Consider the following 18,626-nt stretch of genomic DNA (forward strand, 5'->3'; position numbering starts at 1 on the left):
ATTCTATATTTGTTACTTTCTCCCCTCTAAATATATCAGAAAAAAGCATACAGAAACGAACAATAGAATAAAGTTTCATCTAAAAAAATATAAAGACAATGAATAAGATTACAACCACAACAGTTTTCAAACATATAATTCACAAGTAATTTGAAAGTGAAAAGTAACATAAAAATACAGTGAATTTAGAAACAGCTAAATAAACACAGTAGCATGTAAGCTCTTAAGAGAGGATGTGTTTTCCTACATCCCCGGCTCAATCATTAGCTATGAGCCGTCTGTGGCACTCGGGGTCTCTCTGTACCCCTGTACCGTAATTACAGATTTCTGAATGTAGTTGTTCAAGTGCTGAGGAGTCCAGCTTTAGGAGAGTATTCAAGGACAGGAAACTTGTAAGGTAGAGCAGGTCTGAAACCATAGTACCCAGGTACCCACCTGAGATGGCAGGCATCTCCCTGCTCCCAGCTTGACACCTGGCCTGGAACTCGTGCCACACTTCCTACAAAAGGAAACTGACCTGTGGTCACACAGGCCCCAGGACAGAGTTCTCCGTGCTAATGAAGTATGGAGAGATCCTTAGGGTTTAGGCCATATGCAGACATTCCTCCCTGCAAAAGGTGTTTATTCTCTGGTCCATCCTGAGAGGTTGGTATGCCTTCATTTTCCACGATGAACAGTCAATAAACGGTATGTATAAACATGAACTGTCTCTTCCATTGAAACCATGGGGAGCATGGAGAAGGCCTTTGCCTACAGAGCTGCTGCGTACGTCTCCATCTCCAGTAGATGGCCTCTGTGCTACCAGACAACCTCCACCAAGCTCAACCCAAGGCCCTGACTCTGCTCCCTTCTCCTCACAACTCAGTGACTCAGCTATGCCTGGATTTCCAGGAGTTTGGGAGCACCTGGTCTGGCCTCAACTCTGGGGGTGGACTCCTAATTCTATGTTCCCTTCTCCTCTGTGCAGCACCCCAGTGGTGACTGGATGCCCTGGAGTCAGGGAACCCCAGCTTCAGCTTGCTACATCTTAGACTGTGTTCTCCCACCCTCTGAGGTATGGTCTTGGCACTTCCCTAAAGCCCAGCACCTAATGGCTGCTGGAGACGCAGTCAAGCACTCCTAGTATTCCACTTGCCCAAACAGCATGTCCAGTGGTATGGACCGCAGATCTAGCAACCTGTTGTTGTTGTTGTCGTTGTTGTTGTTGTTTTTGTTGTTGTTGTTGTTGTTGCTGCTGCTGCTGCTGCTGCTGCTGCTGTTTTGAACAGGAAAAAAATACAACATAAGATGAGACATATCATTTAAGTCACCCTGGTTTTGCTGCTATTCTTTTGGTTTCTCACAGCAGAGGCTGATAAGTTGCCAGTGACAGACTTTCCAGAGAAGTCCAGCTTAGACTAACCTGACCAAGAATTGAGACTGAGTAAATGTCTTTAGCATCTCGATGATATCATCCGCACCTGTGAAGGATAATCTTGATTGTTTATGTAGAGGATCCCAGCCCCTTGCAGGCAGGTAGTGTGGACCACATCAGAAGCAGGGGAGAGGGGGGATGGGATAGGGGTTTCCAGAGGGGAAGCAGGAAAGGTAATAATGTTTGCAATGTAAATAAATAAAATATCCAATTAAAAGGGGGGAAAAAGAATGCTAGCTAACCATGAGCCAGACAGCTAACAAGTATTGCTTCTCTGTGATTTCTGCTTCAAATTTCTACAGTAATTTCTGTCAATGATGAGTTCCCACTTCAAATTAAAAATAAACTTTTTCCTGCCGTACGTCACTTTGTGTCATAGGACTTTTCAAAGCTATAGCAAAAATAATAAATAGCCAAATAATTACAAACAGAAATTGTGTATGCAACATCATTTTTTCGACTTTAGCCCTGTAAGAATCTTTAAAGTACAGAATTGCAGAGGCAGATCAGAAGGGGAGAATGCTTGCTTAAGCATCTCATGACTAAATCATTGTCAAAGTCCCCGAAAATTTCCTGGGATAGTGTAATGTCACACACTTCATTTTGTATAAATAAGCAGAGGCCACATTGTTCACCACCTTCAACCCCAGCACAAAAGTAGACAACGTTATTTCATAGAGTACATAACTGGATCACAATTTGTCTGGGTCCATTTCATATAAAATATCTCATGGTGTGGTAAACTTTTATTTTTAACATGAAACCCCATATTGTTCTTTGGTGTTGGTCTGTTTATTTCCTTCCTCTCTCTCTCTCTCTCTCTCTCTCTCTCTCTCTCTCTCTCTGTATGTGTGTTTGTGTGTGTGTGTGTGTGTGTGTGTGTGTGTGTGTGTGTGTGATGGTGGTGGTGGTGGTTAATCTTCATTTTCATTTGAAGTGATTTAAAGAGTTTTGTGAATTATTTCAAATACTTCTGGGTATGTTTCCAGTAAGGCTTGATTTAGCACAGAAGACTCACCCTGCCTGTGAATGGCTCAGTCCCACTGTCTGAAGTCCTGTGTTAAATGAAAGAAGACATCAGTAGGCATGTCTCTGCTTCCTGAGGATGGATACAATGTAGCCAACTGCAAAGAAAGAAAACATCTGTTTGCAACTTTCTGCTTCCTCTTAATGGATATAATGTTACCAACTGTCCCAGCTTTCACCTACCATGGTTTCCCCCCTGCCATGGTGGCCTCTATGTTGGAACTGTGAAGAAAAAACCATCTGTCCTTTAATGACTTTGTTAGACATTTTGTTTACAGCAATGAGAGAAGTATCTAATCTGCATACCAAGAACAACAGGTTACACAAGGAAAAGTAAGGTGATTGTGAACAACTACAAGTTTGCTTCCTAATATTTCTGAAGGGAAATCACACTTTTTCAATACCAGTATGTTATATATTCCACAATGTTCTGCTCAAAGTATATGAATGCTTTTACAACCAGTGTCATTGGATTCCTTCTCTGGTGCATTCTTAATTACATATATTGCATGTGTTGTCAGGAAATATGTTACACAAATTACTGATTACTTACCATAAAATAATCCTAAAAGCCTTAAGTAGGGTTAACCCATTTTCATTGAGCCTCTATAAACACTGCTTTTGCTATGCTTACTAAGGGAAATTAATTATATTGTCATGATTATTAAATAAATGACATAAAAATCAAACATTTGTTTCCTAAGCTAAGGCAGGGAAATCTATAGTGTTAATCAAGGCAAAAGATTGCCTCTATTTATATTATTCTGTTATGCAAATATGGCTTAGAATATTTAAATATTGAAGATCAAATTCCAAAATGAGGCTGTCATCATTTTATTATGAGCCTTAACTACAGTGTGATAGTATATTGTACCTACTGCAAAATGACAAAGCATAAAATATCAATGAATTTATATTTTAGCATATTTTTTGGTCTAAAAAGTGTCCTCTCCTGATATAATTAAGGTGTCCTGAGGAGAGTACTGCCCTCATCTGGAACAAATTGGTCTGCCAACCTATGAACTTACAACTAGGAAATTTATATGTCAATAAAAATTTCACTATTTTTTTAGGTGCTTTTCATCCTTTCAGTATTCCTAAGTTGAGAATTCTTTGTTTAGTTAGCTCTGTGCACTATTTTTAAGGGTTATTTGGTTCTCTGGGGTTCTAACTTCTTGAGTTCTTTGTATCATTAGCCATCACAGGAATGCAAATCAAAACAACCCTGAGATTCCACCTCATACCAGTCAGAATGGCTAAGATCAAAAGCTTAGAAGACAGCAAATGCTGGGTATGATGTGGAGAAAGATGACTACTCCTCCATTATTGGTGGGATTATGAGCTGGTACAAGCATTCTGGAAATCAGTCTGGTGATTCTTCAGGAAATTGTCCATAGTACTACCTGAAAACACACCTATACAACTTCTGGGCATATACCCAAAAGATGCCCCAACATATAACAAGGACACATGCTCCACTATGTTCATTGCAGCCTTATTTATAATAGCCAGGAGCTGGAAAGGACCCAGATGTCCTTCAACAGAGGAATGGATACAGAAAATGTGGTACATATACACAATGGAGTACTACTCAGCTATTAAAACATTAACTTTATGAAATACTTAGGCAAATGGATGGAATTAGAAAATATCATCCTGAGTGAAGTAACCCAGTCACAAAAGCATACACCTGTTATGCACTCACTGATAAGTAGATATTAGCCCAAAACCTCAGAATACCCAAGATATATTTCACATACCATATGAAGCTCAAGAAGAAGGAAGTCCAAAGTATGAATGCCTCAGTTCTTCTTACAAGAGGGAACAAAATACTCAAGGGAGGAAATACAACAAGGTGTGGAGCAGAGAATGAAAGAAAGGCCATCCAGAGGCTGCCCCACCTGGGGATCCATCCTGTCTACACACACCAAACCCTGACACTATTGCTGACTCCAAGAAGTGCTTGATGACAGAAGCCTGATATAGCTGTCTCCAGAGAGGATCTGCTAGAGTCTAACAAATGCAGAGGTGAATGCTTGTAGCCAACCATTGGACTGAGACCAGGTCCCTGTTGGAGGAGTTAGAGAAAGGATTGAAGGAGCTGAAAGGGTTTGCAATCTCATAGGAAGAACAACAATATTAACCAACCAGACCCCAACCCCCAAAGCTTCCAAGAAGTAAAACACCGAGCAAAAAGTACACATGGAAGTGGCCCATGGCTCCAGCCGCATATGTAGCAGAGGATGGCCTTGTTGGACATCAGTGGGAGGAGAGGTTCTTGGTCCTGTGAAGGCTTGATGACCCAATGTAGGGAAATGCCAGGACGGGAAATGGGGAGAGGGTAGGTGTGTGTATGTGAGCACCCACATATAAACAGGGGGAGAAGAGTCAGAGTAGGGGGCTTCCAGAGAGGAAACCTGGAAATGGGATAACATTTGAAATGTAAATAAATAAAATATCCAATAAAAATATTGACTTTTTTTTATTTATTAAGCTTTAGTGTCAGAACACTATTGTCATTTTCGATATATCAGAACTTTACGTGTCTACAGGGAAAGATTATTCAAGTTTCTGATTTAGTGCAATCTAAGATGTAATTATTCTAGCTCATAAATGAATTCTTCTGCCCAATTTAAGGTTTTACATACCATTTGATAGATTAGAAGTTATGTAAGGTTTAACCAATTAAAAGTAACACTTCATACAGAAACAAATTATTAATAGATGGTAAGGCCAAATGGGTGGTGAGAAAGTGCTAGAATGCTGAAACTATGAAATTAAAATTTCAGTCTTTTTGCTACTGAAACACCATTGAATAATTATTCTTCCTATTTCTGTGGATGTATGTTATCCTAAGCTTGATCAGCCTTAAAAACAAAATTATAGCGTAGCCAAGAAATTAATATTTTAAGCCTTATTTTATCAATAGTGTGTGTGTGTGTGTGTGTGTGTGTGTGTGTGTGTGTGTGTGTGTGTGAGAGAGAGAGAGAGAGAGAGAGAGAGAGAGAGAGAGAGAGAGAGAGAGAGAGTATCCACAATTGTGGAAGAGAGCAGGTGCTCACAGAAACCAGAAGAGAACATTGGAGCACATTGAGCTTGAATTAAAGGCATTTGTTAGCCATCTGACTTGAGTGCTGGGACTTGAACTACAAAAGCAATATGGATACTTTCCTGTTGAAGCATCTCTTTAGCCACAGAGATAAGCATTTTAAAATGTTAAACAAAAGTCAAAACAACGATACACTACTGTAGGAAGAATTTTGGTCTCTTAAAAAAGTCCAGTTTATGTTATGCGAATATGCTTCTGTTTTAATCCTCAGTGAAGGACATGGGGATGCTTCAGATTGTTCACATCTGTTATTTTTCTCATGCCCTTGGAGGGGAGTGACTTTTGCCAGTTGCAGATACTTTATGTTTGGAATTCTGGGAGCTCTTGAGAAGGCATAAATTTGAGAGGTCTGTGAGTGTCTGTGGAGGCTGCTACTCTTCTTGGTGCTCCTGGTTCCTGCTGCTGTGATTTGTCAAGTGGCCATGAATAAAGAAACAATGACTTCATGAAATTTTTAGGCAAATGTATGGAACTAGAAAATATCATTCTGAGTGAGGTAGCCCAGTCTCAAAAGAACATACATGGTATGCACTCACTGATAAGGTAGATATTAGCCCAAAAGCTCAGAATACCCAAGATACAATTCACAGATCATATGAAGCTCAAGAAGAAGGAAGACCAAAATGTGGGTGCTTCAATCCTTCTTAGAAGGGAGAACAAAGTGTTCACAGGAGGAAATACAGACAAAGAGTGGAGCAGAGACTGAAGAAAAGGTCATGCAGAGACTGGCCCACCTGGTGATCCATCCCATCTGTAGTCACCAAACCCAGCCACTATTGCTGATGCCAAGAAGTGCTTGCTGACAGGAACCTGATATGGATGTCTCCTGAGAGGCTCTGCCAGAGCCTACTGATAAAGATGAGGATGTTCGCAGCCAAACATTGGACTGAGAACAGGGTCCCCAGTGAAGGAGTTAGAGAAAGGACTGAAGGAGCTGAAGGGGTTTGCAACCCCATAGGAAGAAGGACAATATTAACCTACCAGACTCCCCAGAGCTCCCAGGGATTAAACCAACAACCAGAGAGTAAACATGGAGGGACCCATGGCTCCAGCTGCATATGTAGCAGAGGGTGGCATTGTCTGGCATCAATAGGAGGAGAAGCCCTTGGTCTTGTGAAGGTGCATTTCCCCTTTGTAAGGTAATGTCAGGGTGTTGATGTGGGAGTGGGTGTGTGGGAGGGGGAGCATCCTCTTAGAGGTAGCGGGTGGGGGCATGGGAGAAGGGGAAAACCAGAAATGGGGATAACATTTGAAATGCAAATGCATAAAATATCTAATTAAAAAAACCAAAAAATATGGTATGATCTAGCACAATAAAAATAAAATGTTGAAAAAAAAAAGGACAAGAAGAAGAAATTGGATATCCTGACAACAAAAATTGAACTTTCCCCAAGGAACTGAGTGACGCTTATCATTAGGAAATAGTCTAAAGAGTCCTATGCTCACTTTTCCCTCTAACCTTCTTTTTCTCCTACCTAATGTTGGGGGTTGGAAGGGATCAAGTTGGAATAAGGATGAGAGGGGTGGTAGATAATGAACCCACTAAAGTAGCCCAAAATGTACAGTTACAAACTATTATGTTCTCAGTATGACAACTCTTTATTGAGTCATCAAGATTAAGAAACCACGAGAGATAAACAGAAATGTCAGCAACTAAAATGTAAATGACAGGAGTATATATTGCCTTTGCCAATACATAAAAGAAATTCCAGGAAAGATATGAAAAATAAGTCATTATCAGAAAAAAAATGTAACTATGCTTGTGCAAATGGCCACTGAATTTTTGTGCCTTAAGTGAAAGGTGATTAAAACAAATTCCATTAATGAACACAAGTTTATGTCTGTCCTTTCTTTTTAGTTGAATGGAAACTCAAATCATATTTTAAAAACTATGGTAGTGGCATAATTTTCCTTTTAAACATGGGTATGAGAATTTTCAAGTAATTTGTCTATGTTTTCTTGATGTAGTCAAGTAAAAAGTTCACAAGCTCTCTGCTAATCTTAATCGCCAAAAACTACGTACTACTTGTAGTATACTCAACTTTGATCTTCATATTAACATAGCCTATATGAAAATTTTACCACACATTCAACATACAAATATTGTGTCTTTCACTTTATATGGTATCAAGTTCTTATATGCACCTCACCATAGACTTGCTTAAAAATAATGGCTGGTAATATTGGGCTGATAGTTCTCTTGAGTTGTTTGTTATTTTCAAAAAGAAAGTGAATAATTTTGAAAGTAGTAATGAGTTCTATAGTGAGTCATGAATTTTCTTTTCAAATAAAATATATACAAATAAAAGTATAAATAATCTGAATTTTAATTGATGGACCATATACCTATAATCAATATTGACTTATTATCTTTGAGCTTCATATTTGCAGATGTAAATTAAACTGATTATAGTACTTATAACAAAATAATCCTATTATTACTGAAGTATAATTTGATGAAATATTACTAATTACATGAAACAATGTATTTTGTAATTGTTGGATGAATAGAATTTTGTTTCATATGAAGATAAAATGAATTGCAGAAAAGTAAATTAATCTTGATGTATTTTTCCATAGACAACTGATAAAGTTCCATAAATCTCTAGGTGGTTATAAATATTCTTTCATTATTATATAGAACTTGGACACTCCAGGAGTCTGTCACTTCACTAAAGTACTAACCAGCACATGGCCCATCACACAGCAAGGCTGTTCTGTCAGGCCCTTCTCCATTTACTCTTGCATTTAGTCTGTGCAGTCTCTGACATCTGTGTTCTCTGCTTTGGAAATTAGTGGGCATGTCTACGTGAAGGTACTGACTTGACATTCATTAGACAATAAAACAAGAAGGCAACGGGAAAAGAAAACTCACAAAAGTCACACTCCTGACTCTCAAGAATAATACAAGGAGAGACCACAAGGCATTCAGAACATCTCAGAAACTGGATGACAGCCTTCAAGGAGCAAAGTTTCCAATGAAATTTGGAGGAAAAAAACAGCTGAAATGTAAAATACTGGCAAAAGTATGTATTTAAAAGTTTTAAAGTAGAATTTATTAAGCACACGTCATTTTTTCCATTTTGTTTCATATATTTACATGAATTATTACAGATATTTCTTCTGAAGGTCAGATGGCAAGTTATTTGAGTCTGATAAATTGATCAGCACCTCTGTTACATGAAGGTAAGCCATGGTGAGACAAACAATATTCAAATGGAAAAGGAATAAAATTTTCATGAGAAGCAAGGGTATAGCCGAGCTCCATTTGCATACATCAGTGGAGTAATGTTGCTTTCTGCCACCACTTACGGCTTTTTACATCACCAGTGGAAATTACACAAATTGACAGATTATTAACTTCCACAAATCCTCAATGGAGAACGGAAGTTTGGCTGGCTTAGCATATTCTGGGACAAGGTTCACAAACTGGAGTAGCTTAAGGAGACTTGTGCTGTCTGCTTAAGTGCATGGGTCTTATTTCCGTGCTTTCAACACCACCTTCCAAATTCCAGGGAACACTGAAGTGGCCATGATTTAGTTGAATAGAAAAAGAAATCGCCCTCACATATTTAGACTGGGAAAGAAAACATTGCATCTTAAAGTGCATTATGGATGCAATATGGTCTTTGAGCTGCATTTTATCAATTCTTGTGATTTGGAATACAGCTATATATGTCTAAATGTTCTTAGTCACTAAGCACACAGTAAGCAGGTGCAGTGTGCTTTGCCAGTGGAGAGCTGACACTTTTATGAGATCTCTCAGCTGGAGTGGCAAAGAAGCCTGTGAGGAAAAAGGGAGAAACACCTGTCACCCACTCATTTTATTTTCAATCATAGTATCTTGAAGGGAAAGAAATTGCATTAAAATGAAATATCTCCCACAACTGAGACTGGGGCATTATATTCATGCTGTTTGCATCCATTACTTTCACATTGAGAGAATTTTAAATGCATAGTAATATGTCTTACAAGGATGTATTCAGAGGAGTGTGAATCAAGCCAATGCAAATGCTTTATGTATCGTGTGTGATAAACCAAAACCTAAAATTACGCTTGATAGTTTGTGTGAGAGATTGGGAATATTTTAATTGAGGCTCATTCACTTGCTTGGTATGGCTTTTGACAAGTATGAGGCATGATGACAACAATGTACCGTTCCAGGAAAAAGCAAACATTTTGAATGCATGGGCTGAGTCAATAATCTTCTAAGTGAATGAATTAACTGATATGTCAAGTTAGGCAAAATAATGAACCATGGAGGAGGATTTTTCTTTAGAGACTGAAAGTAGGAGTTGCTCACCAAAGATTATAACTGTGACGATAAATTTTTAAGATTTTAGAACAAAAATGTGTCTTAGGATTTGAAAGATGTGATAAAATTATATTGTCAGTGGAAAAAGAAAAAAATATTGCTAAGAGGTTGGATTTGGAAGCATGTATAAAAGCATATACATTAGCTGTGCATTGAAAGTGGGATCTAGGAGAAAGCCGCCGCTCTGGAAATACTAAGGGAAATGATTGCCAATGTCACTCATACAGAATTGTTGAATTGAGATGAATGAACCTCAGAACTCACCTGAAAAAACCCAGCATGAAGGGCCCAGCTTAACATTGAAAACTCCACTTTGCTTTCAGATGCTGTTTTATGATTAACTTGCCCTCTGAATGAACTTAGCTACTGGAATAACACCAACTTGTTCCAGGACCCATATCATCCTGGTAACAATCACAATTCCCAGAGCAAATAGCTACTCCACTCCTAGAAACAAGCACTATTTAAGAGGAAAGTGCCTTAAGTCTAAAGCTAGCAACTATTATTCACACCAAGCTGAAATCATCACTAGCCAGTAGAAATGTGCCAAGCAAATGCCAAGCAATCATCTAATTGCCAAGTTGGAAAGTCTTTCCCCCTGCTAGCATGATAAATAGGTGAGGCTTTTACCAGTTCAGGACCTTCCATACCATCCACTGTGCTGGGAAGTTTGGAGGGTCCAAGCTCGAGCTTGAATAAAAACTCTTGTTTTTTTTCATACAAGTTAGACTCCTGGTGGTCTTCATTAGTCTGTGGGGACCTAGTGATCTGTACACAACAACCTTTATTCCCCTTCATGCTTCCAAAGTGGTGACAAGCCCAATATTGCTAATATTACTGAGTATGTCACATCAGGTAGTATGTATGAATAAAACTTGGTAATTTCATTCAGTACCTATGCAGAATTAGTGATTTTCATCAGAGAAACAAAGGAATACCTCTTATAAATGAAAATGATTCCATGAAATTGTAAATATGCATGTTGTTTTTTGATAAAATGATAAAAGGTATTCCATGTCTACATATGTTTCTTGAATTCCACATTCCATCTCTTTTGAGTTATGTCTTATGCTTCTCTTGTCCATAGTATTTCACTTGAACATGAAGTGAAAACACTTAATCTACTTACAGCCCATTTCTGTTGTGTCAGTTGCCTCAGTGGAGACAGCAAAGCAAGAACTGTAGAATTGAAGGGGAGGGGAGGGAAAGGGAGGGGAGGGAGGGTAGGAGAAGGAATAGGAGGCTGGAGGAGAGGAGAGGAGAGGAGAGGAGAGGAGAGAAGAGAAGAGGAGAGGAGAGGATGGGAAACAATAGTTTTAAGATGAACAGCAGCATTCTCAGCATTGCTGGGAAGACTTTGGTTGAGCAGACATAAATGAGGGTTGCAGCTAAGCAAGACTTCATTCACCTCCTTTATAAGCCTGGTGTGCTCAGTCAGGTCTTAATAAAAACAATCTCTTTGAATAAGTCTACACCGTTATGAGAAATGGAAAATCCTTTGCCACTGTCTTATGATCTATAGAAAAATATCTCTTTATATGAATCAGTAATAAAGCCATGTTTATAAAGGTTATTTCTACTCTATTTTAGTGTTTGATAAATTAAATTAGACATAGAATTTAAAATTAAATAATTTAGTAATTAATGAACACATAATAAAATAGTTATTGTTCAGGACCCTATTTTTAATTTTTAAAGAATTGATTAAGAATTGATTCTTCTCTAATGCAATACATTTCCACCACAGTTTAACCTCTTCTCATTCCTCCTATCTTCCCACCACTCATTTCCCCCATATACTTCCCCTCTGTTTCCTCTTCAGAAGAGCATTCCTCTAAGAGACAACACCCAGACAGGACAAAACAAGATACAATAGGACAACGCAAAACCCTCTTGTCAAGGCTGTACAAGGCAACATAATAGAACTAAGAATGTTTCAAGAGAAGAATGAAGAGTCAGAAAAATACCTTCATCACTGTCTCTCAAAAAACACCAAGCAAAAGAAGACTTTGCCCACTTCAGTATCTGTATCCACATAAGTCCTGTCTAGGTGATCCGTGTTCTCCTGGTGTCCTTTATCCTCTCTATCCTCTCTTACTCCTACAATTCCCAGCTCCCCATTAAGAGGAAATAAGGTTTAAGGAGAGTAGGGAGGGATACATTGGAGGACTTGGAAGGAAGAAACAAAAGAGGGAAAATGTGGTAAAAAGTTGTCTAATTAAAAAAAATAGGTATATGTGAACAAGTAATATGCATAAGAAAGCATCAAGTAATCTAGTGATTGCATATCAATATCAGAGGTTATGTGCTGTGTATATATGACTGGTAGGGGTGAGAAGGGAAGAGAGAGTGAAAGTGAAACAAAAAGAAATAGTTGTTTGAGCAAGGATTATCAGCTCCATTCCCTGTATGTCCTTAAGCCAGGTGTATGCCCCATGATATACCGTCCTTAAGTTTCGAAGAATTCCATGAGCTTGTTACAGCACAAGAGATGTACTGCTACTAATTGCCAGTCTAAGCCAACATATCTGTTTAAAAGTAAAATTATGTACATTGATACATAATGAAAAAAAGGCAAAAAAGCCTATCACACTCTCTTTCATCAATTATGTAGTATACAATATACTTTGTTATGCATATTAATTGCACATTGTATTTAGTTTTGTAAGACACTAAACCCCAAAACTATTGCTGATGATAAGAATCTCTTGCTGGCAGGAGCCTGAAGAAATACTGTTAGCACCTGACGAACACAGATGCAGATACTCACAGCCAACCATAGGACCCCAAGGGAAGAGTTAGGGGAAGGACTGAAGGAGCTGAAGGAGCTTGCAACTCCATATGAACAACAATACTAACCACTCAGAGCTCCCAGGGACTAAACCACCAACCAGAGAGTATACAAGGATGGATCCATGGCCCAGCTGCATATGTAGCAGAGGATTGTCTTATCTGGCTGATATCAATGGGAGGTGTGGTCCTTGGTCCTGTGGAGGCTTGGGTGGGGGAGCAAAGGGATGGGAGATGGGATTAGGGGATTACGGAGTGGAAACCAGAAAGGGGATAGCACTTGAGAAGTAAATAAATAAAATAACCATTAAGAATATTTTATATAAGTTTATAATGTGCTTAGACCACATACTCCCATGAATACCTAGATCCATGTTTCTCCTAAATGTACCATCAGTTCCCTTTCTCTCCTATATGGTTTCATTTCTACTTTTATCCCATGTATGAATGAATGACTGTTTTTTTACACAACTGACAGAAAAAAAAACAAACAAAAATGTTTCATTTTTAATTAAATTAATCAATAATTAATTACTTAATTCATGTAGCATGATGACTCTCCTATTGGCACTCATTTTACTAGAGAGGTTATCATTCTTCATGTCTGAATAAAAGTAATTCCACCTTTTCTTTATCTGTTCTTCAGTTAGCTGATGCCTAAGTTGATTCTATGACTTAATTTTTATAAATATCTCCAACAAATGTGCATTCAAGCATTTATGCTAATGTGTTATATAAGAATCTTAATAAAGTGTTTTGGCTTATTCCAATCTTTATATTACTGTTGTCAAGTATTTTATCTTTATATAAAAAGTTGCATTCTGAATTGTTAACACTTTCTTTAGTCAATTAACTTTTAAAAGATGATGTAAATATTTATGTTTGGCATTTTCTTCTGGTGCCTGTTTTGCTTCCTTTTCCTATTGCCATGGTCAAATTCTCAAATAAAAGAAACTTAAGGCGGAAAGAGTTTAGATCTTAGCTCCCTGGCATGGCCCAACATTGTGAGGATGTCAAGGTGACAGGACCTTAAGGCGGCTAATTAAATATAAAGTCATGAGCAGCAAGAAAATGCGTACATTCATGCTTATAGTTGTTCAGCTATTTTTTTATTGTTTTATACCATTCAGAACACAAACCTATGGAATGGTACCACCCATAGTGAACAGTATTCCAGCCTCCATTACTGTAATTAAATTAATCACAGTAATCACAGAACACACATTTATACAATCCCTCACATGATCCAAGGTTGTTTCGATTGCTCTCGATCTAAATTGACAATTAGAATCAATAATCACAATGTTCTTCATTATTGGGAAACCATTTTTGAAACAGGAATAATTTCCCATTTACCTAAAAGGCTTTACATATCACTTCTCATGGAGCAGGCTACTTGTGCCGAAGTATTTTAGTATATTTGGAAAATATTGTCAATGTTTACTTTAAAGAAATGTCACTGTGATTTATATTTTCTTTCAAAAATTAAAACATCATTTCATACTCCTTGTTTGGTACAAAAAATCACTAGGTTATCTGTCTTTGCTTCTCAGTTGGTATCTCTTTTTCTATAAGATTTTTATTTCTCCTCCATTAAGCTTACAGGAACCAACTTGATCATATGTTCTGGTATTACTTTTTCCAGTGTAAATTGTAAATTTTCATTTCTTATATTTCAGTTTAATTGGGCCTTGTTAATATCCAAATTTATACTTTTATTCTTGGGTGAAATTTTTCCCCCAAAATTTCCCTGATACTCTATTTCTGACACTATACTTTGATGTCCTTTAGTGTCCTTCCTGTTATTCTAAAGTTTATCAATGCACTGGTCATTTTTCACACCTATTCTTGGTGTTTCATTTGAAAATATCTATTGCTGTCCAGCGAAGTCTCTCTGTCATTTTTTCTTCTCACACATCTAGCATAGTATCAATTTCAACTTCATACAGTATATTTCCCTTAGCCCTTAGCAGTTGGAGTTTAGTTGTCTGAAAATTCACTTTTTAATATTTCCTACGTCCCTGTTCATATTTTCAATATAAAGAACCTAGTGAAACTTTTAATGCACTTGTCCTTTCGTATAACATGGGTCAAACCTAGCTCAGTGTCAAATGATTGATAAGGGTTGTCTTTATGGACCATGCTCTAATTCTTTCCATGCTTGGTAGTTTTTTATTGAAGGGCAGGCACGTTTAATATCTCCTTGTTGGGCCCTAGAAAATTTTATCACTATAAACATTTGAACCTTGTTCTAGCATGTAGGTAATTAAGAGTCATATGATTCTGACAGGTAATCTTTTCAATGTCATCACATTATTAATCATCAGAGAGATAGGATATAGCAGTTTACTATGTATTGAAGCATTCTCCCTTAGTGGGAAGCTCATGAGAGTTAAAAATGGAAATACTTATCACAATTCCAAATGGAATTTACAAGGCTCCTCTGGAAGATTATAGAAACAGTAAGCAATTGTTTAGGAGAGAAATCGTTTCTTCCAGCCCACTCTCAAGTCATTCATATGTCTCCCTGGATACAGCTTCCACCATCCATGATGCTGTGGACTTTGTGGTGATGCGGCTACCTTTGACACATCCATGTTTCATAAGTACAGTAACCCTACCCCCACATTCTTTTAATCAACCCCAATTCATTTGCCAATTCACTAAGCTTAATTTGGTAGGAATCATTATCTCTGTTATCAGTGTCCTTTTGGGATGCATAGATATTTCAAGTCTCTCCTGAAAAAAAGTTCTTACTGAATGATAAAAAATAATTCTGAGTTTGTTAACAAATTCTCTTAATTATTTCAAACTGCCGCATTTTTGGTAGTGTAACTAGACAAATCTCCTTCCCATGTGTGCTATGGCACATTGTACCATATGACTTGTACTTTTGAGACACAAAATCAGTACCTTTTCAATTGATTGGTATTCATCAAGCAGTCTGTTTTCCAGGCAGATGGCTCTGAGGACACTATGGTCTGGTCTGTATAGCAATCTGCTATATATTTCTTTCCTAAGATATCTAAAATAACTCCCTTTTAGAAACTCAGTTCCATCTTGTGGACAGAATATCTTGTGTATTATATGAATGCATCACCTGTGGAATGAAAAGTCTATGACCTATGGCTTAGGAAGGAAATAAAGGTGGGGCATCTGGGAGGAGAAAGAATTGTGGGAGATAAAAGGCAAGAGGGTCCCTGAAAAGAGATCATGAGGCAGATATATGGCTCTTGAGCACCGGTAACCAGTCATGTAGCAGAATGAAGGTTAAAATAATTAGGTTATTTTAGTTATGATCAATTCAGAATAGAGTCTAGCTATATCAAGATATTTATAAATATATTTTGAGTCTAAGTCTTATTTCTGTGACCATAAGGCTGGGAGTAATAACCAGGTTTAACTACAAGGTCATCTCCTCAATTCAGTGACACTTGAGGACCTCAGCATGCCTCTGCTCTGCTTGGATCATGGTAATAAGCACAAAAAGTTTCCCATTCTCATGACCTTTTCTATAAAACCATGGCTATCCTGGATCATGCAGCCAATAATATCAGTACTCTGGAAGAAAAACAACTGTTCTTAAACAAATAGTCTTTTGTTTATATGTTATGCTGGGTTTACTGTGTCGGGTAAAGATAAGAGTCCTTAAAGGTAGAAAAGGGGTTGAAGGAATGGCATATAGAAGAATGTCTATGGAGATAGTAGCAATGAAGCAGGCACAAGGAATGTACGTCATCTCTAGAAGGTGGCAAAGTACTGAAATAAGCTTTGGTCTGGGCACCAAGAAGAAAGGAAAACCTGTTGGCACCTTGGCTCTAAGGTCCACACTGACCTTCCAATACTTTGAAGTACTAAGTATTTTGGTAACTAGCTTACACATATAAATTATCTGGCAAGATCTGTAGACCCTGTAGAAGACAATCCCTCCTGTGTGCCTATGCTTTAGCAGTTCTCAACGTGTCTTCTTTATGGATGATTTGAAGAGGTTACTGTGTCTAATGTGTTGGGGATTTCAAAATGCATAGTTCTCATGTTTTCTCATTCTGTCTTATTTCAGGCATTAAAGCAAATATAATTCCCAGTACTCGGTCTTGCCCAGAATCATAATTGGCCAATATATTTCTAAATGATAAGAAAAATTAGTGATACCAAGGCTGTTTTCTTTCCAGTAGAGCAATTAATTTATGAAATTAATCAAGTTAGTTAACCTCATTTCCTTTTAAATACTCTCCAAATAATATTGGCTGCAATATTCTAGGTAATTTTAGAATAGTCGATTTAGGCGAAATGTTTGCTCCATAATCAGCACCTTGTAATTGGGTGTTGCAAGAGCTCATGAGGAGAGGAAATTGTGCTCTGTGTCCCAGAACTAGTGATGTCACCTGAGAAGGATCGCCAGAAAGTGATGGCTGCTTCCCAGGAGCACTGCCACTAGGCAATTACCTAAATTTATTTGCTGGGAGCCACAGTCTGGCCTCATTCTGAAGAGCCACAGAACTTGATTCAGTCAGCATCTGCACTATCCCCTGTCTCCTAAAGAGTCACATTAGCCCAAGCACAAGATTGATGCCTAAATTGAAAATGTCTTTCAACTTGTTACAAAGACAAATAGACCTAACAATAAAACAGTTATACTATTTATTCAGAACATTCCTCCCTGGCATCTCCATACAAAGACAAATTATCAGAGCTTTCTTTAAAGATATAAAACATGAGATGCTGTCTGGATGGGCAGGTATGCAATTTAAATATTTATTAGCACCACACTAAAGCATCCCAATAACGGACTCCAAAAAAATGAACCCACTGTTTAGGTCTAATTTTTATGTCTCAGTGTTTCCCCACCTCTGGATGCTGTCAATCTTAATTCTTCTTTTAATTCATTTTTAAAAATATTTATTTGCATTGTTTAATTAGGTAAAATGACACTTCAAATAAATTATAGTCAAGTTTTCTTGGATTGTAATATATTTTTTCTTTCATACATTTATTTATTTTCATGTTATAACAGTTATATTTCTGGATGAATGGTTTTAGTTATCTTTGTATCTGGCAAGACTTTAATTATAGTTCTTATGGACTGGTAATTGTCACAAGGCCTCAAAAAAAATGAAGGCTAATTATGAATGCTTACCAAAAGAAAATATATATGTTCCAATGCTGTCAAGATTATGTAGAGGAGGAGGAAATTCCCCACTAGACTCTATAGGCTCACAAATAAAAAGCTTCTTTCTAGGAATGGGTTCCCTCTTTTAAAGTTATTGCCCAGTGATGCCTAATGTACTCTCAAACATAGCATTCTATTGCCAAAGTTCTGTTACCATCTAGGACTTAATAATAAGGTTCTATTCCTGAAGATTCCATATACTTGAGTCCTAGATAATTGAGAAATCAAATCATCCCTTTGTCTAGCTTACAAAGTGTTAGAAGATGCCATTCTTATTTTATGGGGAGAAAAACAAACCTTAGGCAGCAGTAAACCTTTGAGCTACAACCATGACAATACTGGCAAGATATGCACACTGGTCCAATAGCAGTACAAATGCTATGGCTCTAACAAAAACATTTTATGCTTAGACTTAGTTCATGATCCACAAAATAGAAACAATTCCTAACACCATTATTGAGCCCAAGATCGTCTGACTAGACAATTTGTAGACAATCAGCAGATTGTATGATTACTCTGCTGAAGAGCTAAAGTAATTAAAATAACTCCCACTAGCTTATGGTTATATCCATAAATTCTTGGATCTATCAACCTTCCTCAGAGAAGCTTCTTGCCGTAGATGACAATTAGCTTTGCAGGCTCACTTATCTCTCCTCATTTTCACAACACTTGGGGCACTTTGTTTCAGATCAATACCCTTTTCTTTCTTTCACAGAGACTTTCCATAAAATACTGATCCTTCTACTTTCTGCCCATTTGTCTTCTCATTATCTATACCATTAAGAACATTGCTGAAAACAGA

General features: G+C 37.5%; 1 long non-coding RNA gene across 1 annotated transcript in view; it reads right to left on the reverse strand.

Annotated features, from left to right (window-relative positions):
- Positions 1-225: 225 nt before the first annotated feature.
- Positions 226-18,626, reverse strand: part of LOC134483072 (uncharacterized) — a 39,230-nt gene continuing 20,829 nt past the window's right edge. Inside the window, exons 3-4 of the long non-coding RNA XR_010059942.1 lie at positions 2,433-2,538; positions 226-1,255 (exon numbers count right to left, since the gene is read on the reverse strand). This is a non-coding gene — a long non-coding RNA (uncharacterized LOC134483072). The remainder of the gene's footprint in view (positions 1,256-2,432; positions 2,539-18,626) is intronic.

This window comes from Rattus norvegicus, chromosome 18 (assembly GCF_036323735.1).
Source record: "Rattus norvegicus strain BN/NHsdMcwi chromosome 18, GRCr8, whole genome shotgun sequence".
In the NCBI taxonomy this organism is placed as follows: domain Eukaryota; kingdom Metazoa; phylum Chordata; class Mammalia; order Rodentia; family Muridae; genus Rattus; species Rattus norvegicus.